This window comes from Sus scrofa, unplaced genomic scaffold (assembly GCF_000003025.6).
Source record: "Sus scrofa isolate TJ Tabasco breed Duroc unplaced genomic scaffold, Sscrofa11.1 Contig1206, whole genome shotgun sequence".
Classification (NCBI taxonomy): Eukaryota; Metazoa; Chordata; class Mammalia; order Artiodactyla; family Suidae; genus Sus; species Sus scrofa.
Genome location: NW_018084833.1, coordinates 346353 through 373752, shown reverse-complemented (window position 1 = coordinate 373752; position 27400 = coordinate 346353). Strand labels below are relative to the sequence as shown.

The following is a 27400-nucleotide window of genomic DNA, read 5'->3' as shown; positions in this document are numbered from 1 at the left end:
CCAGGTACCCCTAGCCTGGGAACGTCCACATGTTGCACGGTGTGGCCCTAAAAAGACCCCCCCCCAAAAAAAAGCCAATTGGGAGTTCCCATAGTGGCTTAGCGCAAACAAATCTGACTAGGAGCCGTAAGGTTGTGGGTTCGATCCCTGGCCTTGCTCAGTGGGTTAAGGATCTGGTGTTGCCGTGGGCTGTGGTGTAGGTCACAGACACGGCTCGGATCTGGCGTGGCTGTGGCCGGCAGCTGTAGCTCCGATTTGACCCCCAGCCGGGGAACCTCCATATACCACGGGTGTGGCCCTAAAAAAAACCTTCCAGGCTAAGGATCAAACCCATGTGCAGCAGGGACCTGGACTGCTGCAGTGACAGCACCAGTCCTTTAACCTGCTGCACCACAGCGGGAATTAGTGGATGCATGTTCTTTTTCTTGCCTAAAATTACTATAACTTGAAGCTAGGTGTTGAATGGAAGGAGTGAGAGTGGCCGACGTTGTCTCACTCCTGGTGGTAGGGAAGCATTTAGTCTTTAGTCTTTCACTGTTAAAGGGTGATATTAGCCTTGGCTTTTCCTTGATGCCCTTTATCAGTTTGAGAAAGTTCCCTTCTTTTCCTAGTTTGTTGAATGTTTTTGTCAGAAAGGGACATTGGTTTTTGTAAGGTGCTTTTTCTGCATCTTTTGAGGTGGTGGTATGGTTTTTCGTTTATTTTCTTAATCTGGTACAGTACATGGTTTCGTTTATTGCCCCACCCCTGTGTTTCTGCAGTAAATCCATTTCGTCATGTGGGTCTTGCTGCCTTTGGTTTGCTAATATTTTATTTTATTTTATTTCAAGACATTTTTTTTTTGCTTTTTAGGGCTGCACCCACGGCATATGGAGGTTCCCAGGCTAGGGGTCAAATTGGAGCTGTAGCCACCAGCCTATGCCACAGTCACAGCAACGAGGGATCCGAGCTGCATCTGCAACCTACACCGCAGCCCGTGGCAACGCCAGATCCTTAACCCACTGAGCGAGGCCAGGGATCGAACCTTCATCCCCCTGGATGCTAGTCCGGTTCGTTAACTGCTGAGTCACGCCAGGAACTCCCACAGTTGTTTTAAGCTAATAAGGTCCGGGTCATTTTTTATGCACCAGCAGATGCCTGGAACAGACCCTGACACTTAGAAGCGAGACACTGCCATAACGAAATTCTAAAACCTGCACTGACTCTGGAATCGGCAGCAGGAGGACTCCGGCAGGGCAGTGGGGACACCGCTGGGGAAGGCTGGAGAACAGTGAGCCAGGTCGAGTATTGGCAGGAAAGTGGCCCGACCATTGCCTGTGGTAACGTGGAAGACAGAAAATGGATCGAATCATCTCATTTCCCAGGCGGAAAGCTTCAAGGGCCAAACGGCTTCTTTCCGTTGTTTACGCCATAGTGAAATAAAGAGAAATGAACTAAAGCAGTAATGGTCCATGTTCCACAGCTTAATGGCAACGCCAGATCCTTAACCCACTGAGGGAGGCCAGGGATCGAACCCACAACCTCATGGTTCCTAGTGGGATTTGTTTCCGCTGCACCACAGTGGGAACTCCTGGTCTGCTAGTATTTTGCTGATGATTTTTGCACCTGAGGGATATTGTATTGGACTGTAGTTTTCTTTTTTTGTGCTCTCTCTATGTGATTGGTGTTATGCTGGCTTTGTGGAAAGTGTATTCTTTTCTACTTTTGTGAAGGGTTTGTCTTACTTGTTCTTTAAATGTTTGGCAGAATTCACCTGTGAAACTGTTTGGCTCTGGGCTTTTCTTTGTTGAAATTTTTTTTTTCCTCAGCCGCACCAGTGCCATATGGAGGTTCCCCAGGCCAAGGATTGAATCCGAGCTGCAGCTGTGACCTATGCCACGGGCACAGCAATGCCAGATCCTTAACCCACTGCACTGGACTGGGGATCGAAGCTGCCTCTCTGCAGGGACAAGCTGGATCATTAACCCACTGTGCCACAGCAGGAACTCCTGTTGAACGTTTTTTGATCATTTAATCGCTTCACTTTTTATAAGTGTTTAGGTTTTCTAGTTATCCTTGAGTCATTTTTGGTATTTTGTGTCCTCAGAATTGGTTAATTTCTCCTAGGCTATCTCTTTTTTGGCCTGTAGTTGATTATAGTACTTCCCTGTAATCTGAAGTTCCCCTTGTGGCTCACTGGAAATGAATCTGACTAGCATCCATGAGGACACAGGTTCTATCCCTGGCCTTGCTCAGTGGGTTAAGGATCTGATGTTGCTGTGAGCTGCGATATAGGTCATGGATGCTGCTTGGATCTGGTGTTGCTGTGGTGTAGGCCGGCAGTTACAGCTGTGATTCGACCCCTAACCTGGGAACCTCCATATGCCTCGGGTTTGGCCCTAAAGAGCAAAAAAAAAAAAAAAAAGTATTTCCTTATAATCCTTTTCAGCTTGAGGGTTGGTGGTAATATTCTCTCTTTCACTGGTTTTAGTAATCTCATGCTTCTCTTTTTCTCGGTCAGTTTAGCCAAAGATTTGTGAGTTACGATGAAGTTGCAAAGAAGTCACTTTTGATTTTGTTGATTCCTTATTGTTTTTCTGTTCTCTATTTCATTTATTTCTTTTCTCATCTTTATTTCCTTCCTTCTGCTTGCTCTGGGCCTGGTTTCCTCTTTTTCTGTGGAGGAAGCTTAGCTCTTGGCTTGAGTTCTTTTCTGACACAGGAGTTTAAAGCTGTACCGTTTTCCTCAGAGCGCTTCTTTCCTGTGTTACAGGCTGAGGTGTATTCCCTCAAAAGTGCACTCAAGTCCTGACTCCTCAGTACCTCAGGGTGTGGCTGTGTCTGGACATTGGGTCGGTGCACATGAGTTCACATGAGGTTGCGCTTGGGCGGAGGGGCCCTCATTCAGTACACGTGGTGGTGGCACCAGAGAGAGAAGAACGCCCTGTGAGCGCCGGCCCGTCCAGAGGGACGACGATGAGAAGACTCGGGGGACGGGGCCACCTGCCTGGCGTGAGTGTCTGTGAGCCGAGGAACACCAAGGAACGGTGGCCAGCAAACGCTGCAGAGGCAGGAGGATGGCGCCCCTGGAGCCACCAGAGAGAGCATGGCACCCTGACTCTGGACGTCTGGCCTCCTGACGGAGACAGTGAATTTCTTTCCTTTTTTTGTCTTTTTAGGGCTGCGCCTGTGGCACGTGGAGGTTCCCAGGCCAGGGGTCCAATTGGAGCTACAGCTGCCGGCCTCCACCACAGCCTCAGCAGTGTCAGATCTGAGCCGCGTCTGCGACCTGCACCACAGCTCACGGCAGTGCCGCATCCTTAACCCCCTGAGGGGGGCCAGGGATCGAACCTGCGTCCTCACGCATGTTAGTCACTTTCGTTTCTGCTGAGCCACGATGGGGGCTTGAGACAAGGGATTTCCGACAGTTCTTCTTTTTCTTTTTCGGCTGCCCTGCGGCGTGTGGAGTTCCCGGGCCCGGGATCGAACTTGCGTCGTGGTGTTGCAGAGGCGCTGCCCGTCCTGTGGCCCCACAGCAGGCCCTCCTAGAGCCTTCCATGTAGCAGGAGGGACTTCCTTAATGTTTCCTGGAGGATGGGTTTGCCGGCGACAGACTCGCTTGTTGGTCTGGGGGTGCTGTGGTTCTCTTTCGTGGAGGAAGGCCCCGCAGTGCGTGCGGGGTTCTGGGCTGGCCGTCTTTTCCTTTGCTGCTCGAAGCGTGTCGTTTCACTGCGTCCTGGCTTCGCGGTTTCCCGTGAGAAAGCAGTGGTTGGCCTCACGGAGGAGCCGGGGTGTGCGCGTTACTTCTGTCTGGCTGCATCCAGGAGCTCTTCTTGGCTTTAGGGTTTGAATGGATGAGTCTGAGTGGGGATCTCTTCCGTATCTAACTGGGAGCTTGTCGAGCTTTTTGGAACGTCCTGACTTCTGAATGCTGCTGTCCTTCGAGCTGTGGATTTTGTGACGAGAACCTTGTCTGCAGTGTTGACGCGTAGCCCTCACCAGCGCCTCTGTGCCCGATGAACACTCCGCTTTGCCGTCTTAGTCAGTGGCGCAGGGATCCGTGGCTTAGGAGCCTGGCACTGGGCCTTCAGGGCCATGCTTCTCCTCTTTCTTGGGCGTGATGAGTGTGTGCTGGTGACAGCCTGGGGATGAGGTGACCCTCGGGGCAGGCGCCTTTGCCTGGCGTGGCCGAGCTCTGCCTCGTCGTGTGACAGCAGCAGGACCCCGTGTGGACCTGTGAGCCTGGCTGTGTGCTGCTGTGTGTGTAGATTTTTGGGACTTGAGCCTCACATGCTTTTTATGTTATTTACAGACACGAGGCCGTGCTTGGCTCTGAGGCTTTCAGAAACGGGAGCGTGGCTGTGGTTTGCTGGCCTCTGGCGGAGACCTGCTTTCTGTGCTTTAACAGTGCCCTGTCTTTTGTCAGAACCCTTGTTTTGTGTTTTGAGGACTGGTTTCTGTGTGTGTTTGTTTCTTCATCGTTATGTCCAAGGCTGGACTGTAAACGCGCTAAAAGTAGGGCTTTAGGGACATTTTTAGGTGATCTCTGTGGTGTAACTTACTGTAGAGGAGGAGCCAGAGCTGGCGTGAGGATTGTGTGTGTGTGTGTGTGTGTGTGTGTGTGTGTGTGTGTGAAGATGACCTAGGTTAGTAATCAGCTGGCTTCCAGGTGCGGACGGGACCCATTTATGCGGTCAGTCGCTTCTTCATCCGTTCGTTTTCGGAACGTGTTCAGCGCCTTCTGTGTGTCAGCTTCTGCACTGGGAGCCGGAATAGAATAAGCGTGGTGCCCTGTCCTTCTGGAGGTGCCTGCGTTCTGGTTTTGAGGGGGACGCCCAGCTGTTTGTAGCGAGGATGCGAGGAAGCAGCACCCGGGCGGCGCTCGGCCATGCTGGGGGTTAAAGGGCAGCTCTGGGCGCTCACTCCGGCTCAGACGGAGGCCACGGCGTCTTCGGCTCGGGCTCCCAGGTGGAACCTTAGCGAAGGCTTGGCTTCCGCACCTGCACAGGAGTGGAGAGGGGCCGCCACCTGCCTCCAGCAAGCTGGCCGCAGCCCCGTGTGGTTTCTGAACCCTCGAAGTGTGTGTGCTGTGCGAAGTGCACACGGGCTTCCAGAGTGACTGTGACATGTTGTGTGTTTCTTGGGTCCTGATCTTGTTTATATTGGTTACGTGTCGAAATAGTGACATTTTGGATGTGTATTGGGCTAAATAGAATTTATTAAAATTATTTGATTCCCATTTCTACTTTTTTTTTTGGCTGCACTGGTGGTATGTGGAAGTTCCCAGGCCAGGGATCGAACCTGAGCCGCTGCAGTGACAGTGTAGGATCCTTAACCTGCTGCGACACAAGGGAACCCTGTTTCTACATTTTTAATGTGGCTGCTGGAAGCGTACAGTTGTACTTGTGGCTCATCCTGTGTTTCTCTTGGACTGTGTTTCCCTGGCCTGGAAAGCGTTTTGAGTTTGCACTGACTTTGGACCATGTAGGCAGAAGTCCTGACGCCCAGGGGAGAGGATGGCGGGAGACCCTAGGAAGAGGGCTGAAAAAAGAGTTAGAGTCTGAGTGGAAGGGGGCGGGGAGGAGGAAGGGGCAGGGGGAGCTTGGTGGCTGCCTGGCCTCAGAGCTTGCAGCTCGTGTGGGTCAGAGCTGCTGGGAACCAGTGACGTGGGGCGCTGTTCTCTTGTCCCACCGGGTGGGTGTGCTGGCAGCCAGGCTGAGGGGCCTGGGCTTTGGTCCAGCGTGGCTCACGTGGAGGGGTTGGAATGCTAAGTGTCTTCGCTCTTTTTCTGCTGGGATGCCCTTCATTCTGGCTTTGACAGTGTGTGCATGTGTCTCTTTACCCTCCTGTGAATTTTTGTTTGTTTTTGTTTTTTAGGGCTGCACCCGTGGCATACAGAGGTTCCCAGGCTAGCGGTCAAATCGGAGCTACAGCTGCCGGCCTGTACCACCGCCACAGCAACACGGGATCCAAGCCATGTCTGTGACCTACAACAGCTCACGGCCGCACCGGATCCTTAACCCACTGAGTGAGGCCAGGGGTCGAGCCCACCACCCCATGGTTCCTAGTCGGATTTGTTTCCTCCATGCCACGAAGGGACGTCCCCGCCTGTGAATTAAATCCCGGCTCCTCAGGCTTCATTCCTCTGCCTTTGCTCTTTCCCGGACCTGCCAAGCCCTCCGAGCCCTCCGAGCAGGGCACCTTGAGCTAGGTTTGCCAGATCTGTTGGTCAGTTCTCAGCCCTCTCTTTACGAGCCATCTCCGCAGCACTCGACGTTGGAGTCAGGAAGGAAGGCGCGGCCTCTTACCTGCCTGTGGCTTGCGGATCACCTTTCTCTGCTGCTGGCCTGGCCGTCAAGCCTTCCGCTGGGTCTCGCTTGCAGGAGCCTCCTGCTGAGCCTGGTGCCCTGGTCCCGTGTCCTCACCCTGCGCCGACTCTGCCAGCCTCGCTGTTGCCTGCCTCCAGGGTGGGGCACGTGCGTACTGACTGTTGGAGAGCTGGTGGGCCCCTCCGGCCAGCGTGAACACCAGCTCTCACGGGACCGCTGGGTACCACGTGGGAAGCCAGCCCTCAGGAGCGCCTCCTTCTCTACCTGGCTGCTTCTGCAGTTGGCTGGAGGCCGTGTCCCAGGTTGTTTGCAGAAATGCGGCACAGAAATTGGCGTGCAGATACTTCTGCGGTAGTAGTTACAGCAGGACCTGACGCTTTTTGTTGTTGTTAGCGTTTAAACCCTCACGACCTGAGCTGATGAATCTGTTGATTGAAAACAGGTGCACTTTTCTCACAGTGACGCGTTTTCCTTATTCTTCTGACAACAAGAAAGGCACTTCCAGTTGTGAATATAAACTTGAGGAACGAGAAGCTAAACGTTCTGTTGTGTGTCAGAGGAGTAATGCTACAGGGTTTTTTCAGCTTTGTGTTCTGAAGAATGTCGAACCTTTGCAAAATGCCGCAGGACGTTTAGTGGGTGCTTTTGGGCCCATTCCCGGGGCTCATCTCTTCGCTTCATCGCGCCTCTCTCTCCGTGACCTGCTTTTGTTTTCTGTGGACCATGGGAGTGGACGCTGCAGGTGTCGTGGCCTAAGGCTTCCGGCGTGTCTCTCCTGAGAACAAGGAGCTTCTCCCTTGGCCGCAGCGCGGTGGCTGAGTTCAGGAAATGTAGCAGGTTGTAATGTGCCAGGTGCTAGGTGCCCGTGCGGCGGTGGCGGCTTTGACCCGAGTGCTGCACAGGCCACACGTTGGACTTCTTCTTACATCAGGTCGCAGGTCAGTTTGTCTTGATCTTGTTGCTGCCTCTCTTCCCTTGGTCAGTTAAGATGGTGTCTGCTGGTTCCTCCCTTCTGTATAAATCAGTCCTTCTCATTTATTAGCTGACAGTTGTCTTTAAAAGGCACCTTCTGGAGTTGCCTGGTGGCTCAGCGGGTTAAGCTTGGGTCACTGCTGTGGTATGGGTTCAGTCCCTGGCCTGGGAATGTCTGTGTGCCGCGGGTGCAGCCGCAAGAAAAAAAGAGCCTTCTTCCGCCCAGTACCCTCACTTTTTTGTTATTACTACGGAGTGCTTTTAAATGTTAAAATCGGTTTTTGTCACTTTTCTTTTTGATGTTCAAATTATCCTAGATCTGGCTGTTTGAGCCCTTAAATCCAGATTCTGTGTCTTTTTCTTTTTTTTAAATGTGCTCCCGTTAGTCTTGGAGTGCCTTCTTGCTTTACGGGATAACAAAATTATGAGACTGTTTTGTACAATTGTCAGCAAATAAATGTGAAAACCTAGGTGAGGTGGAGACTTGCCTAGGAAAGTGTGATTTACCAGATGTACTCTAGAAAGATAGTGCATTAGCCGTTTCTCGCTGTGTAACAGGTGCCCTCAAATTTGGCAGCTTAAAACAACACACATTTTTTATCTCACGGTCCTGTGGTCAGCACCCCAGGCTGGGCCCTCTGGGTCAGGGTCTCTTAGATGAGGCTGCAGACAGGGTGTCAGCAGGGCACCGTGGTCTCAGAATTCAGTGGGGGCAGGATCTGCGTCCAAGCTCGCAGTCCCTCTCTCTCTCTCTTTTTTTTCTGCTTTTTAAGGCTGCACCTGCGGCATATGGAAATTTCCTAGGCTAGGGTCGAATTGGAGCTGTGGCTGCTGGCCTCCCCCACAGCCACAGCCACAGCAACATGGGACCTGAGTTGCGACCTGCACCGCAGCTCACGGAGACGCCAGAACCGTAACCCACTGAGTGAGGCCAGGAATCAGACTTGCGTCGTCCTGGATACTAGTCGGGTTCTGAGCCCAGCGAGCCACGACAGGAGCGCCTCAGGCTTGCAGTCTCTTAGATCTGGCGACCCTTCCTCCCTCCCCTGTCTGTCTGTCTGTCTCGTTCTCAGTGGGAAACCCTGGAGGCCTCCCGCGAAGGTCGTAACACAGTTAGACCGCTTACGTCTCCACTCGCCTTGAACATCTTGAGGCTGGGATTAAGCAGGATGGTCAGTCAAGAGGCCTGTTAGAGACAGAAACTTAGAAAGTAGGTGGTGAAACTGCTTGGAGACAGCTCTGCCTGGACAGCCTGGGGGAGTCAGTGCTGAGGGGCAGTGAGGTCGTCCACACAGGGAACGGCAGTAACAGTGACGTATTTCAGCAGCCTCGTGCATGCAGACAGTAACCTGCTCGCAGCAGCACAAAAGATAAAGCATTCTAGAATGAGTTCAGTAATGGGCAAAATTTATATGAGGACTAGTGTACAACACTCCAGAAGCAAAAGGCCTGAGCCATGGAGACACTTCTTGTTCTTGGACATTGTGAAGGTGTTAGTTCTCCTAAATCTTGATATAAAAACCTCTCTTGGAGTTCCCGTCGTGGTGCAGTGGTTAACAAATCCGACTAGAACCATGAGGTTGCGGGTTCGGTCCCTGCCCTTGCTCAGTGGGTTAACGATCCGGCGTTGCTGTGAGCTGTGGTGTAGGTTGCAGACGTGGCTCGGATCCCGCATTGCTGTGGCTCTGGCGTAGGCCGGTGGCTACAGCTCCGATTCGACCCCTAGCCTGGGAACCTCCATATGCGCGGGAGCGGCCCAAGAAATAGCAGCAACAACAACAACAAAAGACAAAAACAAACAAACAAACAAACAAAAAACCTCTCTTTATCCTTGTAGAGGTGCCAGCAAGGGGTCATGTTAGCCAGCTCTGCCCTTTCCTGGCATCTCTTGCCCTCCGTCCATCAGAAGATTCTGTTGGCCGCACCCTCAGAACAACACACCTCTCGCCACCGCCTCTCACGGCCCCGCTTGGCTCCAGGACGCACTGTTGTGGGTCGTAGCGGTCATCCCGTAACGGGTCATCCGCGACCCTCTGCTTCCCGCGCTGCGCCGCCCTAGCCTTCTTTGCCCCAGAGCCCGCTGAACCCCAGACGTTACGTTGGAGCTGTCCGGGATCTTGAGTGTAGCCTAGGCGGACTGAAGGGAGCTGGTTCACCTGCGAATACAGGTGAATAAAAGTGAGGGGAGCTGAATACGACCGAAGGGTCGCTTGGTTACGATGCTGCTTTTTGGTTTAGCGAAATGGTCCCACTGGGGAAGCTGGACATTTGTCAGTTGGTTGGGGCCCTCCGAAATGCACCGGAACCCGCGCGTGTCCTAAACCGCCGGATCCTTAATTGCCAGGCTGCCGGGAAGCTCTGGTACGTCCTAGTGGGTGGGAGATTGTGCCTTGTGGGTTTGACTTGTATTTCTCTGATGACTGATAATGTTCAGTAGCTTTTCATGTGCTTATTGGTCGTTTGTGTTTGTGGGAGAAGTTTCTGTTCAGATCCTTTTCCCATTTTATTTATTTTCATTTTTATTTTTTGTCTTTTGTCTTTTAGGGCTGTACCCGTGGCATATGGAGGTTCCCAGGCTAGGGGTCTCATTGGAGCTGTAGCCGCCAGCCTACACCTCAGCCACAGCAGCACAGGATCCGAACCACGTCTGCGACCTACACCACAGCTCACGGCAACGCTGGATCCTTAACCCACTGAGTGAGGTCAGGGATCGAGCCTGCAGCCTCATGGTTCCTAGTCGATTCGTTTTGTGCGTGCCACAATGGGAACTCCCCTTTTCCCATTTTAAAATTGGGTTGTCTTTATTATTGAATTGTATGTGCCATATATATGTGTGCGTGTGTGTGTGCACACACGCACACACGCGCGCACACATGCACACATATATTAGGGATGCGAGTTCCTTGTAGAGACACGACTTGCACATGTTTTTCCCCTTCTTTGGGTTGTGTTCTTACTTCCTTGATGATGTCCTTTGAAGTGCAAACATTTTTTTTTTTTTCTTTTTTGGCTGCCCTGTAGCACATGGTGTTCCCAGGCTGGGGATCAGGTCTGAGCTGCAGTTGCCGCCTAAACCTCAGCCACAGCAATGCTGGATGCTTAACCCGCTCTGCTGTGCTGGGCCGGGGGTCGAACCTACGTATCAGGGCTCCGAAGACGCTGCTGATTCCATTGCTCTACAGCGGGAACTCCCAAACATTTTTATTTATTTATTTTTTGTCCTTTTTGTCTGTTTAGGGCCACACCCATGGCATATGGATGTTCCCATGCTAGGGGTCCAGGCAGAGCCACAGCAATGCAGGATCTGATCTGTGTCTGCGACCTATCCCATAGCTCATGGCAACGCCAGATCCTTAACCCGCTGAGCGAGGCCAGGGATTGAACTTGCGTCCTCATGGATACTAGTCTGGTTTGTTAACTGCTGAGCCATGACGGGAACCCTGATTATTGTTGTTACGTTTTTGCTTTTTAGGGCCATGCCTGCGGCATATGGATGTTCCCAGGCTAGGGGTCGAATTAGAGCTACAGCTGTTGGCCTATGCCATGGCCACAGCAGTGCCAGACCCAAGCCTTGTGTGCGACATACACCACAGCTCAAGGCAACGCCGGATCCATAACCCACTGAGCAAGGCCAGGCATCGAACCCCTATCCTCATGGAAACTAGTCAGGTTTGTAACCCACTGAGCCACAGCAGAAACCCCCAAGTATTTTTATTTTTGCTGAAGTCCAGTTTATCTATATTTCTTCTGTTGCTTGTGCTTTTGGTATCATGTCTATGAAACTGTTTAGTCCTAGGTCATGAATACTTATGTCCATGTTTTCTTCTAAGACTTTTACAGTTGCAGCTTTTATGTTTAGATTTTTGATCCGTTTTACGTTAATTTTTGCACATGGTGACAGGTAGGCTCAGCTTTGTTCTTTTGCCTGTGGCTGTCCAGTTGCCACACCGTTTTTTGAAAAGACTGGTCTTTGACCATTGAATGGTCTTGGTGTCTGTTGAAGATCAGTTGACCGTACATAATAATGGCTTTATTCCTGGACTCTTGATCAGATGTCTACCTTTATGCACACACCACGCTGTCTTGATTGTTGTAGCTTTGTAGGAAGTTTTGAAATGGGGAAATGTGACTTCTCCAACTGTGTTCTTCTTTTCAAGAATGTTCTGGGGTTCTCTTGTGGCACAGCAAATTAAGCATCTGGCATTGTCACTGCAGTGGCCTGGGGCCCAGTCCCTGGCCTGGGACCTTCCACATGCGTCAGATGCAGCCAAGAAAAAAAAATGGCTTTAACGCTTCTGGGTCTCTTAAGTTTCCATGTGAATTGTAGGGTCCACCTGTCAGTTTTTTCAAAGAAGCCATTTGGGATTTTGATTGGGATTGTGCTGGGTTTTCTTTAAATGCAGTCACCCCGAGTGGAGACACACACCCACACCCACACCCACACCCACACCCACACACAATCCATGTCAGTGAAAACGAGCGGCCGTCTGTTGGCATCCGCGTTGAGTTGCACACCAACAGGCACAGTAGGCACCGGGTTCCACTGGGCTGGGCTGGATTGCAGCCTCTGAGCAGAGGGAGGCAGGGCAGGCCTGGAGACTGGGGTAAGGCCATGCCTGCACGTGGCCAGGGCGTCTTACTGGAGAGACAGACCTGGGGGTGTCTCTGTGGTTGGCAAATGTCAGGGACAGGCAGGCGGCACTGAGCCAGCAGGCTGGGTGGCGGGTGCCTCGGAGCTGGGTGGTGACTCTGAAGGCAGGGGCCGAGGAGGGTGTCAGGGACCCTGGGTGGGAGGGAAACGCAGCAGGAAGGAGCCTGGCAGTTGTCTTCGAGCGTGGCGCTGGTGCCCGATAGAGGAGGCTGGTCAGAAGGCCAAAAATGGTTGTTCCCCGTGGCCCGCGGAATCTTAGGACTGGGGCTTCACCCAAAGAGCCAGGGGTGCGGTGCCTGTTCGCTGCTCATTCAGGAGCCTTGACTAATGAGCTGTGAGTTCACAGTGAGTGTCACCTAGGAAGACGCTGGCAGTGCTTTTTAAAGTAATGATGAATTGAAAAATCGCAGAGCTGAGAAATAGAGACACGCTTAAATACTTGCTGGTACGTCTGCTTGATGGGTGTTCTCCCCCCACTGGTGTGGCGAGTGTGAGGGCGGTTTGCGGGACGGTCACCGATAGGGATCGCAGCTGTGTGCCGCGGGTACGTGTGTGCACCAGGTACGTGCGTGCAGCGGGTACGTGCGTGCGGCGGGTACGTGGGAAGAGAAGCTGGAAGGAAGTGGGGCATCCTGAGCTAAGGTGGTGCATTTGTTTTCAGAGTTTCCCTTCACTGTTGTCTTCCTGATAAACCAAAATGCCAGCTCTGTGCTGCCCTGTAGGAAGGAACTTGGACGGACCTTTGCTTCCTTTGGCCTGGGCTTGGGTCAGAGGACAGGTTGGATCACACCTGCAGGCAGGGTTGTGGCAGAGTCCCTGCCGGACCTGTCTGCTCTCGGACCTGTCTGCTCTCGTATCCTGCCTGTCGTCAGCAGGTGCCTACCTGGGGCCAGCCCGGCGGGGTTCCTTGGGGCTGTGTGTGGGAGGGAGAGCAGACGGAGGCCTGGGGAGTGCGTCAGTCGGGGGCAGCGCTGTGCCGATGGCAGTGGCAGTCGGGCCTGGCCTCTCTGGGCGCGTGCAGGTGCTGACCTCTGTCGGGACTGTGAGCTGAGCTTTGGCCCAGGGAGCAGGGAACCGGTGGGAGGGATGGAAAGCTCAGGGGACAAAACTGGCTTGGAGACCCGTGAGAAGGAAGGTCAGATTCACAGTCCGTTCCCCTCCCCCCCCAGGGCTGCATACGGAGGTTCCCAGACTGGGGGTCAAATCGGAGTTACAGCTGCTGGCTTACACCACAGCCACAGCAACGCCAGATCCAAGCCACATCTGTGACCTGCACCACAGCTCATGGCAACGCCGGATCCTTAACCCACTGAGCGAGGGGGCCAGAGATCGAACCTGCGTCCTAATGGATACTAGTCAGATTTGTTTCCGCTGAGCCACAGTGGGAACTCCCAGGATCAGTTTTAAAGGTGGAACACTTAGTTTTTAATGTTCTTTATCAGAGCAATTTACTGAGCTTTAAAAATTATCCTTGGGCATTGAATTTTAACAAATACTTTTTATACGTCTTTATAAAACCTCTTAGTGTAAATGTTTCTAAAGTCAAGTCGAACCTGCTCACCCGAGATACAGCCGGTAATGCCTGCTAATGTTGAATCTTGTGTGCTGTGCGGAGCTCCTGTAGTGGCTCAGCAGTTAACAAAGCCTCCTGGTGGCCGTGAGGATACCGGTTTGATCCCGGGCCTTGCTCAGGGGGTTGAGGCTCCAGCGTTGCCTTGAGCTGTGGTGTAGGCCGGACCCCAGCCTGGGAGCCTCCATGTGTCGAGAATGCGGCCCTAAAAGAAAAAAAAAATTATGCGTTGTTGAATTCAAGTTGCTGATGTTTTGTCTAGAGACTTTCATCTGTATTTATAGTAGGAATTCTCACACATTTTATGGTCTCTTTCCTTCTCATTTCTTTGGGTTTATTTTATTGTTCGCTCGTGCCTGTAGCCCATTGATTTTGGAGCTTTTTTTCCCACGGAGCTGCCGCCTGCAGGTTCTGTCGAGATGGTTGCTCTGGGTGTGCAGAGGCGGAGGCAGGGGAGTGGGGTGGTTAGACTCGGCTCGCTTTGTTGTGATCGGTGTGCTCTTGGGTCCTGCTTACATGACTAAAAGCGATTGCGCGAGGGAGAGGACGGGCCAGGGGACAGTGCCTGTCAGGCACCGAGTGGACTGGGCAGCGCCCTTGGCGCATTTGAGGTCCGAAGGGAGAAGGAAGAACAGAGAGCGACCGAGCAAGAGAAGGTGCGTGGTGCAAAGTAACTTTCCACCACCTCCCTTTCTGCTCTTGATCTTCAAAGGCCTCAGTGCATTTTCTTGTAATTCCTTCCAGAAAGATTTGTACGCGCGTGCCAGCCTCTCTGTTCGGACGGGGATCTTGCAGACACCCGTTTGGTAGCTAACCTTTGTCTCGTCACCATGCTTTTCTCACAGTAGCACGTAGCTTATTGGTATACTTTCCGGGAACTTTCTGGTAGTCATCCTTTTTTAGGGATATAACAATTCCTCTGACTAGTTGGATATTTAGATCGTCTGATGTAGGAAGGAAGCTGAGTGAATCTTCTTGTTATGTATGATTTGAAGAGCTTTCATAAGTGTATCTTAGCGTATCCTAAGAAGTAGAATTGCTCTGCCAAGGGTTTTTTAATTTTGTAAATATTGCCAAGTTGCCTCAAAGAGGTTTCCTTAATTTTATTACACTAGCAGTAATGAGAACTGCCTGTTTGTCTGTACTCTCATGTAGTAAAACTTGACCATTTTTTTGCCAGTCTGATAGATGGAAAATGATACTTTTGTTGCTTCAAATGCATTTTCTTAATAAGGAGTGAACAGTTATCATTTATTTTTATTGGCATGCCATGCCTTTTCTATTCGGTGCTTGGTGTGAGCTGCAGGCCCCATTGTCAGTGACAGCTCAGTTATTTGCATCTGAATTTGTAGTCTGGCACCTGGCTTGCACCTGACCCAGAGGAATCTGGGCACCTAAAGTAAACGCCTCACTCATTTTTCTGACCCGTCGACCATGGTCTTGACTGACCCCATGCCAGGCCCACACCAGATCCGGCCAAAACGCCAGGAAGTTGGGGCTGACCGAAGAGTATTTATGTGAAAGAGTAGTAGCGCTTATTTCATTCCACCTTAAAAAACAGGAAATTGCATTTGTTTTTACTCTGCAGTTTTGCATGAAAATACTCTCTTTTTGAGGTATTGCCTCCTTTAAAGAAAGGACTTCAAATATTATTTTGGATCAAGAGCTGCAGCCCGGACCGGACTGGAGGCTGGCACGCTGTGAAAGGGCCTCTTGAAAGGGAGGTTCGGGGGTGGGTGGAGATGTCTGTGGGGAGGTGGCTGTGCAGGTGGCCCGGAGTTCCTGCCCACCGCTTGCGCGTTGAGACCCCACCCCAAGCTGATGGGCTTGGTGAGCTGTAGGCTGGCTTCTCCGAGTCACGAGGGCTCTTGGCTCTCTCCACAGGCTAATCTCTGGGGCAGGTCCCTTATGACAGGCTGCTAAAACAGCTCTTGTGCCCCGCGGCCACTGGACCTCAGGTTCCTTTCCTAGGGTTTTATTGGTTAGGGTTTTTTTGTTTGTTTGCTTTTTAGGGCAGCACCTGCAGCATATGGAGGTTCCCAGGCCAGGGGTCGAATCAGAGCTGCAGCTGCCGGCCTACACCACAGCCACAGGAACGCGGGATCCGAGCCGCGTCTGCCACCCACACCACAGCTCACGGCCATGCCGGATCCTTAACCCACGGAGCGAGGCCAGGGATCGAACCCGCTCAGCCCAGACAGGATCTCCGTGAAAGTGATGTTTGATCCAAAACTCAAAGGAGGGGAGGGCATGGGTCCCGAGAGCGCGACACAGGTGTGGTGCTCAGGCCCCAGGTGGGAGCTGCCTGCCCGGGGGGAGTTCTGGGTGCTCTTGGAGAGGAAGAGGCCTCCAGGCTTTGCTGCTGCTGACGCGGCGCTGCACGTGGGCTTGGGTCCCCTGGCTGTCGTAGGGTCAGGCACCAGGGAGACCAGCCAAGGAGCTGTGAGGAGCCAGAGCCGGGTGAAGGGAGGCCTCCCTGTGCGCGCTGCCCGAGAGAGAGGCTGGGAGAGGGGAGTCTCGCCCAGCACTGCCCCAGCTGCCTCCCCCTCGTCTGCTGCTCTGCAGACCTCTGTCTGCCCCCCACCCCCGTCCCCCCTGCCCCGCCCTCCCTGCCCTCCCCCCACCTCCCTTCTCCCCCACACCCCCCCATGCCGGCCCTCCCTCTCCCCCACCTCCCCTCTTCCCACATCCTCCTCCCCACATCCTTCTGCACCACACCCCCCTCCCCTCTGCCCCCACCGCTTCCTTCTCCCTGCTTCCCCCCTTTCTCTTCTCCTCCCTCTCCCCCTCCTCCCCTCTTTCCATCAAGGCCCCTGGGTCCTCCCGGTGTGGAAAGTAACATGATGTCTTTTCTGTCAAAGGAAATCTTGGTGACTCCAGTTTGTACCCGCTCCTGGCCTCCCTGCCACCCAGTCCTGGGCTCTGAGCACTGCCCGGTGCTGGCGACCACCTGCAGGCTCTCACTCCTGCGTGGACGTGGACCTGCTCTCCTTAGGCGGAAACCACACCCCGTGGCCTCTCCCCCGTCCTGAGGCTCCCGGCCAGCCCGGGTGGGCCTGCAGGGCAGGCCTGTCCCCTCGGCCCAGGGCCCAGTGCAGGACGGCCGTCCTCCCATCTTTGCTGCTTTCTTCCACGGGCTTCTCTCTGAGGCACGTTCTTGGCGACAGGCCTGCAGCTGGGACAGCTTCTCTTCTGCGTTGTCCTTAGCGGCGGGTCGCCAGTAGCAGACCCCGTGCTGCTGCGCGAGGCTGAGGGCAGCCGCGCCCAGTGAGTCCAGTCGGTCTGGTTCACTTGTGTCTCCCGCTTTCATCAGGAGCTCCTGTGGGGCCCAGCCGTGTTTGCTGCAGCCCCTGGGTCCTGTGTGGAGTTTGAACGGTGGATTAGTGAGGGTTTCCTGTCTGCGGTTCTTACTGTTTGTAATTGTGTTTTGTACAGATGGGCTCAAGTTTTTATTACGTTTGGGGGAAAAATAGAGGGAAATATGCCAATCGTTAACTTGGGTATTCTGAATTACGGGATTGGGATGGACAGTGATTTTTGTCATATTTTTTGGGATATAAGTTTTTTAAAAATACTAAGCGTATATTAGTTTTATAGTAAAAATTTAGTAGAAACCCTCCTGTGGACTTTGATTCATGAGATTAATGACTGAGCATTAAAATTCTGAAGGGAAGATGACCCAGAATTTAGCTAATGTTCTGTCAAAACGAAGAGTTGCCTCCTGCCCTTTTCATCAGATGCAAGCGGTCCCCCTGCCGTGCCAGGCGCTCCTCTTCCGTCCCCTCCCTTGCCCTTCTCTTACCTGCTTCTCGGCACCAGCTGCCCTCGGGAGAGCCCCTTCAGCACTTCCTGCAGAGCCGACTCCGCAGCAGAGGGTCCCTGAGGCCCTTCCAGGGCTCTGAGGTCAGGCTGTCATCATTTGCCTTGTAGAGCACAGGTCACCGCGTGGGTGGCGTGTGACAGTGCCGCGTGCCGCGTGCAGCTGTGAGGGTCAGCTTGTTAGGCCATACAAGATATTTACAGGAGTTCCCATTGTGGCGCAATGGAAATGAATCCAACCAGGAACCATGAGGTTGCGGGTTCGATCCCTGGCCCTGCTCAGCGGGTTAAGGATCCGGCCTTGCCCTGTGCTGTGGTGTCGGTCACAGATGCGGCTTGGACCTGGTGTTGCTGTGGCTCTGGCGTAGGCCCGCGGCAACAGCTGCGATTAGACCCCTAGCCCGGGAACCTCTATATGCTGTGGGTGTGGCCCTAAAAAGACAAAAAAAAAAAAAAAAGATATCTACAAACATGTAAGCAGCACCACTTATCTCTACTTTTTTGTTTTGTGTAACAGGGTGCTGGGATGAGAGATTTGAGAGCTGCTCCTCTATTGTGTGCTGAAGGACTTGGTAGTACGGTAGTGAACCAAAATCCCACAAAAGTCCTGTTGCTCATAGGGCTTTCATTCTGATAGGGAATAAATTCCACATTTTTCAATAAAAGGTAAAAAAAAAATTCCACATTTTGGTGTTACATGCCTCAAAATATTCACCTCTTTTGGTTTTACTGTCATTAGCATGCTCATCTTTTTGTCACAATGGGGGTTTTGAATGAAATTCAGCCTATGAAGGTGTTTTTCCAATGTTATTCCAATTCTGTTACAGAAAGTTTTTTTTTTTTTTTTTTTGGGTGACACTCCTGGCTTGTGGGAGTTCCTGGGCCAGGGATCTAACCTATGCCATTGCACCGACCTGAGCCGCTGCAGTGGCGACACTGGATCCCTAAGCCTCTGTGCCACAGGGGAACTCCCTCAGAAGGACTTTTTAAAAAGTCTCCAAGAAGGTTAAGAATGTGATCTTCCAAAAACCTTTCTGCTCGGAGGTAAGAAAGTTTATCAAACTATTGCCGCCGTTTTCTGCATGTAGCCTGCACTTGCGCTTTTCACCACCAGATGGCGCGCCCGCTGTGATGAGCCTACCCCGAGCTCAGGGGCTGCCCTGGTACCTGGCCGCCTCTTTGCCTCTCCAAGACATCTGCTTTGCGGTGCTGGGCAAAGGCACACTTTCCGCTCAGGCCCGAGGCTGGGGGTGACTCCCAGAAGGTGTCAGCGCTCTCCGCCCCGCAGATCCCACACGGTCCGTGGTGACAGCAGAGGTCGTGTGCCTCTGGGGTTGGCGGTCTCTGCCCCTCTCTGCTGCTTTCCTGTCTGTGGCCCTTCAGATCTGAAAAAAGCAAAGGTTTTGCCTTTTTCTTGGTGTGTCTTACTCACACCAAGGCTTACTCACCTCCCCCAGTCTTCAGGGCTGCAGCTGGCGGGTGTTGACCTGGGGGGTTGGGGGGGTTATTCCTGGGTCCTTCCCTCAGGCCAGAGCTTGGACCTCCTGCCTCCTGTCACAGCGGGGGTCTCATCGTCGTAGGTGAGGGCCTCTGTCACAGTGTGTGTGGGGGGTCTCATCACAGCTGGGGGTCCTCTGTCACAGATGGCCAGTGTTCTTCAATATGTGAGAAACTTTATTCGTACATCACAGGAGCGTTCAGCCCCCCCCCCCCAGGTTAGTAAATGCTGAAAGCATGTACAGTTGTGGGGATTGTAAACCCCACGGTGGCACTGCCTGCCTGAGGGAACAGCTGTGCAGGTGGGGACACCCTGTCCCCTGCCCCACAGCCAGTCTGCACATCCTCTGTGGTCACTGCATTGTTCTCAGGAGCCCCAGGTTGGAGCCGTTGATGCAGGGCAGACCCACCCTGGGTCCTGGGACGGAGCCTGCAGCCCGACCAGCCCCGCGCTGCGCTAACCTGGCCCCACGCTCCTTGAGGTATAGTTAGAAGCAGTGGGGGACAGAGAGGAGGGGGCGCCTGGTGGGGAGAGGGTGTAAACACCAGGCCCTTGCTTCTCGGTCCTGGCGTGGAGAGGTGTGGGCCTGGCAGCAGTGGCTTCGCCTGCGCGACAGTGGCAGAGCTGCCAGGAGCCTGCACCCGTGACCTGTGCAAACCCCAGGGTTTCCTGAGCGCCAGTCTCCTCAGAGAGCTGTGTTTTCAGAAGCGACGTCTAGGCGCCAGAGGCACCTCAGCAGGATGAGAGTCTTTCCCGTCATCTCTCGCAACCTCAGGATGCTAGTAATTAAAGCCCGCGGAGAACCTCCAGGCTCGCTCTCCTTTCCAGCGCTCCTCGCCGGCGCCCACGCGGCGGCTCAGCCTGGCGGGGGTGCAGGAACGCTCCCCGGGTCCCAGCTCTGCCCAGCCAGGGGTTGTATCTGTTTGCTCTCGGAGAGCCAGCGCAGCTCAGCCTTGGCACTGCCCGGCCCTTTCCTGGGAGTCCCAGCCTGGGGACTGACGGGACGGGCCCGCCCTTCAAGCATCCCTTTCAGCGAGGTCTTCAAACAAGGGCCGATGCCGGTGCCGGGGGTGCTGGGGCCGGGGCCGTGCTGCGTGCGGGGGGTTGCGCCCTTCCCAGTGCGGAGGCAGGCAGGTGCGGGGTCCCTGTGGTTTGCGAAGAGCTGGCTCTTGCGGGGAGCAAGCTGGGGAGGGTCCCGTCCCCGGGATGCTGAGGACCTTGGCACCGAAGGATGTTTGACAGGCTGGCTTGCACCCCAACAGTCTTGGGCCGGTTGGGGGTTGGCAGACTTGTTCTGGGAAGGTCTAGCTGTCTCTGCTGCACATGCTTTGTTATCTTTGAAACTTAAATGTACAAAACCCACTTGTAGTTTGTGGGAAGCACAAAAACGGGCTTGGGCTTGATCCGGCCCGTGGGCGGGCTTGCTGACCTCGGCCTACCCCGCCAACGCCCCCTGTGCTGCCACAGTGCGAGCGCGGGGCTGTGGACAGTGCGGGCAGGGGTGTTGCAGAGGCGCCTGGCGAGGCCACTGTCGAGGGAGGTGGTTTTAACCGCAGGGTAGGCGTCGACTGGAGGGGCGGCACCGGAGCGGGAAGATGAGCTCGGGCTCCTCCTGCGGGCGCCCTCAGGGAGGATGTGGCTTGGAAAAGCTTCGGAGCAGCCGAATCTTGAACCCGTTGAGCCAACAGGGGAACTCCACTGGTTTAATTCTTCTGCTCGTTTATTTCCTGGCTGTGTTTTCTTTTGGGTTAGTTTGTAGTCGTTATGTATCTCTTCTAGATTTAAGAATAACATCAAGGGTGTAATACTTGGCCACATACATTGCATATAATTTTTAAAGTTTATTTGTTTAGCCACATAAAATGTTTAAAATATTTTGGTAGGTAAACCCATAAAGCTTTTACTTTTTTTTTTTTTTTCTTAATCTTTTTTTTAGGGCTTCACTCATGGCATGTGGAGGTTCTCAGGCTAGGGGTCCAACTGGAGCTGGAGCTGCTGGTCTACACCACAGCCACAGCAACACAGGATCTGAACCGAGTCTGTGACCTACACCACAGCTCATGGCAACGCCAGATCCTTAACCCACGGAGCAAGGCCAGGGATCGAACCTGCAACCTCATGGTTCCTGGTTTGATTTGTTAACCACTGAGCCACGGTGGGAACTCCAAGCTTTTACTTTTTGATTCCTGATCTTAGTGTTATGCTTAGAGTCAAGAGTTCCTCATTTCAGAGTTACCAAGTATTTCTTCCGTGCTTTTATCACTTTATTTTATTTTATTTTTTGTCTTTTTAGGGCCACACCCACAGCGTATGAAAGTTCCCAGGTTCGGGGTCCAATTGGAGCTACACCTGCCGGCCTGCGCCACAGCCACAGCCACCCCGGATCCGAGCCGCATCTGTGACCTACCCTGCGGTTCATGGCGACTCTGATCCTTAACCTGCTGAGCGAGGTCAGGGATCAAACCCGCATCCTCGTGGATGCTCGTCGGGTTCGTCACTGCTGAGCCATGACGGGAACTTCTGATTTTACTGTTTTGTATTTAATTGCTTCATACAGTGACTTCTACTCATGAGGACCTTTCCCCATGGTTAGGCCTTGTCTCCGTGACCATTTTACTATTCTTGTTTTGTACTGATTGGAAATGCCTTTCCGGTCTGTACTCCATTCTTATGTTTACATGTGTCTGTTTCTAGGCTCTCCTGAATTTATTTAATGAAAAACCTTAAGAATTTTCCTGGGCAACAGTAGATTTTTCCCACAGAATCACGGCATAACCGAGCAACATAATTATCTCTTCTGCCAGACGTTTATTTCCTTTTTCTTGTTTTTCTTATTTTTTTTCTGCCACACCTGCAGCATGCAGACGTTCCTGGGCCAGCGACCCGGGCCACCGGGGAGCTCCTCTGAGAAATGGCTCAAAGTGTGAACCTGTGGGCTTTGCGCTTCACCTGTTACAGCCGCCAGGCGGATCAGCAGGAGCACGTCTGGGCGTCCCCGAAGCAGTGGCCCTTTAGGGAGGGAGGAGGCTGCTCTGCTGGCCGTGCTGCCCTCACGAGGGTCCTCGTCCTGGGGTTTCTTAGCAGCCCCCATGGGAGATGGGGGAGACGTCGCCAGTTTCCAGAGAAGCCTCCGTGTGACGGGCGTGCGAAACCCTGTCTTCTCAGTCGGAAACACGCCAGTTTCGTAGTTTTTGCCACGTGTGTGTAATCCGCACCTCTTTGTGCAGGAATCGGATGGGACTCCTGGGAACTGTGTTCAGCCTGACGCTCTAGGGTTGTGTTGGAGGTTTGTCCTGTAAGTGCGTGGTCTTTCTGAGGGGTCCGAATTGGCTTCTTAAACTGTTAAGAAGCCTGCCTTGCGTCCCAGCCTAGGAGAGTGGTTGGCCCCGTGTGGGGGACGCAGTCTGCTTCCCCGTGGGGCCCCGACAGCCACGTCTGACGTCGGCTGCATCCCTGGGGCCACTCACAGGGCCTTTGCTCGGGAGACCTCTGCGCTTCAGCCTCCGGAAAGTTCGCGCTCGCAGTCTGGGACCTAGGAGTGACCTCACAGGGTGATAGCAGTTTTATACTGCAGAAAGCTGTTGAAATGGCAACACAGTTTTTTCTTTGAAGTAGTCCGGGGCTTGGGATTTATTAAGTATATAATATTAAAAATCATAAAAGTGTAAAGATTTCAGGTGAACTTTTTTTAAAGTATTAACCTTTTTGTGTTTGTGAGGAAGTACGGTTTCTTGTTTTTAATGGGAAGCTTATGCTGTCGAGGAGTTCGTGGTCGTCTTCTCGCTCTTCTTCGTAAATGAACTTTATTGCATTTACAGATGTGTAACGATTGTCACAACCCAAATTTATAGTGTTTCCAGCCCAAACCCCCAGCCCAGCGCCCAACCTGTCTCCTTTGGAAACCATTAAGTTTTTCCAAGCCTGTGAAGCAGCCTCTCTTCTGCAAAGAAGTTCATGGTGTCCGTCTTGTGGAGTCCACCTGTGAGTGAGAGCGTGGGATGTTGGTGTCTCACTGCCTGACTGACTTCACTTGGCACGAGAATTTCTAGGTCCATCCCTGTTGCTGCAAATGCCGTCCTTTCTTTCCTTTTAAGGGCTCAGTAAATTTCCATTGTGTGTGGACCCCATCTTCTTTTTTTTTTTTTTTTTTTTTTTTTATTTGTCTTTTCTGGGGCTAAACACACGGCATATGGAGGTTCCCAGGCCAGGGGTCGAATCGGAGCTGTAGCCACCGGCCTTTGCCAAGCCACAGCAACGCCAGATCCGAGCCGAGTCTGCGACCTACACCACAGCTCACGGCAACACCGGATCCTTAACCCACTGAGCATGGCCAGGGATGGAACCCGCAACCTCATGGGTCCTAGTCGGGTTCTTTAACCACTGCGCCACGACGGGAACCCCAGGGACCACATCTTCTGGATGCACCCCTCTGTCGATGGGCATTTAGGTTGTTTCCATGTCTTGGCTGTTGTACATGGTGCTGCAGTGAACGTTTGGGTGTGTGTATCTTGTTGAGTCATGGTTTTCTCTGGTAGATGCCCAGGAGTGGGGTTGCTGGATCAGATGGTCATCCCACTTCATCATGATGGACAATCCTTTGAACGTGTTGTTGGATGCGGTTTGCTAGTACTTTGTTGAGGATTTTTGCATCTATGTTCATCAGTGATATTGGCCCGTAATTTTCTTTCTTTCTTTCTTTCTTTCTTTTTTTTTTTTTTTTGCCTTTTCTTGGGCCGCTCCCGCAGCATATGGAGGTTCCCAGGCTAGGGGTCGAATCGGAGCTGTAGCCACCGGTCTACACACAGCTCACGGCAACGCCGGATCCTTAACCCACTGAGCGAGGCCAGGGGTCGAACCCGCAACCTCATGGTTCCTAGTCGGATTCGTTCACCATTGCGCCATGATGGGAACTCCCTATAATTTTCTTTCTTTCTTTTTTTTTTTTTTTTTTTTGTGGTGTCTTTATCAGGTTTTGGTATCAGCAGTTTTTTGGAATCGTTTCAGAGGCTAGGTGTTAGCTCTTTAAATGTTTGATAGACTTCGCCTGTGAAGCCGTCTGGTCCTGGACTTTTGTTTGTTGGAAGTTTTTTAATCACAGTTTCAATTTCAGTTCTTGTGATTGATCCTTTCATTTTTTTCTATTTCGTCTTGGTTCCATCTTAGGATGTTGTCCTCTTCTAAGAATCTGTCCATTTCTTCTAGGTTGTCCGTTTTATTGGCATGTGGTTGCTTGTAAGAGTCTCTTGCCGTCCTCTGTATTCCTGTGAGGTCACTGTAACGTCTCCTTTTCCAGTCCTCGTGTTACTGATTTGAGTCTCCCTCTTCTTTCCTTGATGAGTCTGGCTAAGGGTTTATCAATTTTGTTCATTTTCAAAGAACCATCCTTTAGGTTCCTTGGTCTTTTCTATGGTTTTCTTCATTTCTACTCTGATCTTTGTGATTTCTTTCCTTCTCCTAACTAGGCCTTGTCTGGTCTTCTCTCTCTAGTTGCTTTAGATGTAAAGTTAGGCTTTTCTATTTGAGCTTTTTCTTGTTACCTGAGGTGGCCTTGTATTGCTATAAGCGTCTTCTCTTGGAACGGCGTTTGCTGCGTCCCAGGGTTTCGGACTCTTGTGTCTTTGTTGTCGTTTGCTTCTAGGTATTTTTTAATTTCTTCTTTGATTTCTTCAGTGGTCCGTAGGTTGTTTAGTGGCATGTTGTTAAGTGACCACGTGTTTGTGTTCTTTGCAGTTTTTTTCTGGTTGTTGACTTCCAGTCATATCGCGTTTTGGTCCGAAAAGATCCTTGATATGGTTTCAATTTTGTTAAACTTACCACGGCTTGATCTGTGGCTCAGAAGGGGATCAGTCCTGGAGGGTGTTCTGTGTGCACTTGAGAAGAACGTGTATTCTTCTGCTTTGGGTGGAACGTTCTATAAATGTCTATTAGGTCCATCTGGTCTAATGCGTCATCCAGGGCCTGTGTCTCCTTGTTGATTTTCTGTCTGGATGGTCTGTCCATCGCTGAAAGCGGGATGTTAAAGCCCCCGCTGTTGCTGTAGCGTCAGTCTCTCCTTTCAAGGTGGTTGGCAGTTGTCTTTTACATTGGGGTGACCCTCTGTTGGGTGCATTGTATTCACAGTTGCTTTGTCCTCTTCCTGGATCGATCCTTTGATCCTTAGGGACATCCTTCTTTGTCTCTGATGGTATTCTTTGTTTTAAGGTCTGTTTTGTCTGATAGGGTATTGCTCCTCCAGCTTTGATTCCCGTTTGCACGGCGTATTTTGTGCCATCCTCCCACTTTCAACTTGAGTGTGTCCCTAGAAGTGAAGTGGGTCTCCAGGAGACAGCATATATGTGGGTCTTGTGTCGGTATCCCTTCAGCCTGTGTGTTTGGTTGGGGCATTTAGTCCATTTACATTTAAGGTAATTATTGATATGTCTGAGCTCATTGCCACTTTATTAACTGTTTTGGATTTGTTTTTGTTGGTCTTTTTTCTTCCTTTCTTCTCTTGTGATTGGATGACTGTCTTTTGTGTTGTGTTTGGGTTGTTTGTTCTTATTTGTGTGTGTACCTACCGTAGATTTTTGGTTTGCGGTCACCATGAAGTTTTGATACAGGAGTCTGTGTATATAATATGCACACACGAGACTGTTTCACGTTGCTGGTCTCTTAATGGCAAGCGCATCTCCAGCGTCCTGCATTTGCACCCTCCTCTCCTCGTGCTTCCATGTGGGTGGCCTGTTTGTGTGGGGGTGATTTCCTACCTTTGCGATGTGTGTGCCTTTACCGGTGAGCTTCGTCATTTGTGACTTTCTTGTTTCTCCTTGTGGCCGTTTCCTTTCCACCTGGAGAAGTTCCTTTCGTATTTGTTGTAAAGCTGGTGTAGTGGTGCTGAATTCTCTTAGCTTCCGCTTGTCTGTAAAGCTGCGATTTCTCCTTCAAATCTGATTGAGAGCCTTGCTGGGCAGAGTCATCTTGGTGGGAGGTTTCTTCCTTCCATCACGTTAAGCATATCATGCCACTCCCTTCTGGCCGGCAGAGTTTCTGCTGAAAAATCAGCCAGTAAGCCGATCGGGGTTCCCTGGTGTGTTGTTTGTTTCTTCTCCCTAGCGGGTTTCAGTATTTCCTCTTTGTCTTTAACTCTGGTCAGTTTGATTCACGTGCGTCCTGGGGTGTTCCTCCTTGGGTTTATTCTATGTGGTATTCATTGTGCTTCCTCAGTTTGAGGGAGCGATTCCGTTCCCGTGTTAGGGAAGTTTTCGGCTGTTATCGCTTTAACTGTTTTTTTCTGCCGCCCTCAGTCTTCTCCTTCTGACACCCCTGTGATGCAGATGCTGGTGCATTTAAGGTTGTCCCAGAGTTCTCTGAGACGTCTCCATTTCTCTTCAGTCTTTTTTGTCTCTTCTGTTCCACATCAGTGATTTCCGCTAGGCTGTCCTCCACCTCGCTCATTCGTTCTTCTGCCTCCTGTGTTCTGCTGTTGGTCCCTTCTAGTGATGTTTTTTAATGTCAGTTATTGTATTTTGTATCTCTGCTTGCTTAATCTTTAAATCTTCTATCTCTTTGTGGAGTATTTCTTGTAATTTATCAACCTCTGCCTCCAGTGTATTCCAAGATCTTGAGTTACCTTTACTATCATTGTCTAAAGTCTTTTTCATGGAGGCTGATAATCTCCACATCACTTAGCTGATTTTTCTGGGTTTTTTCCTTGTTCCCTTATCTGAGTCATAGTTCTCTGCCTTTTCATTTTGGGTAGATTTTTTTGCATGGTCTCCTTTCCGCAGACAGTGGAGTTGTAGCCTCTCTTGCTTCTGATGTCCACCCCCCTTGTGGCTGAAGTTGGTGTGGGGGCTTGCCGCAGGCTTCCTGATGGGAAGGACTGGTGCCTGCCCACTGGTAGGTGGGGCTGACTCTTATCCCTCTGGTGGGTGGGGCCTTGTCTCTGGGTGAGATGAAAGGTGGCTGTGTGCCTGGGGGGTCTTTAGGCAGCCTCTTTGCTGATGGGTGGGGCTGTGTTCCCACTGGTTTGTTGTTTGGCCTGGGGCTTCTCCGTGCTGAGGGGTGGGCCAGATTTTTCCAAGAAGGCCACCTCCAGAGGAGCACAGGCTGATGAATACTCCCAAGAGCTTTGCCTCCAATGTGCTTCCCCCACAACAATTCACAGTCACCCCCTCTTTCCCAGGAGATCCTCCAGGAACTGCAGTCGGGTCTGACCGAGATTCCTGTGGAGCCTCTGCTTTGCCCTGGGACCCAGTGCACGTGAAGCCTGTGTGTGGCTTTCATGAATGGGGTCTCCCGTTTCCCCTGGTCCCATGGAGCTCCTGCACCCAAGCCCCACTGGCCTTCAATGCCCTGGGGGCTCAGGGCCTACTGGTGCTGAGCACTGCCCGCCTTGAGGCCTTGCTTCCTTTCTCAGGCATCCTGGTGCCACCCCTGGAGGCGCCCTGAGGCCCACAGGATGTGGGCGGGTCCTCCGACCCCTGGCTGGTGTGGATGGTGGTTCATAGCCCCCCCCCACCCCCCTGCACGGTGGCCCTTCCCCCTGGTGCCGTGAAGTTCAGACCCCAAGTGAAGGCTGCACGTGCCCCAGCTTCCCTGCT

The 27400-nt window shown here is 52.1% G+C and overlaps 1 protein-coding gene across 6 annotated transcripts in view; it reads left to right on the top strand.

The window, feature by feature from the left end:
* EHMT1 (euchromatic histone lysine methyltransferase 1) overlaps positions 1 to 27400 on the top strand; it is a 137581-nt gene that overhangs the window by 16327 nt on the left and 93854 nt on the right. The gene's annotated exons all lie outside the window — the stretch shown is intronic.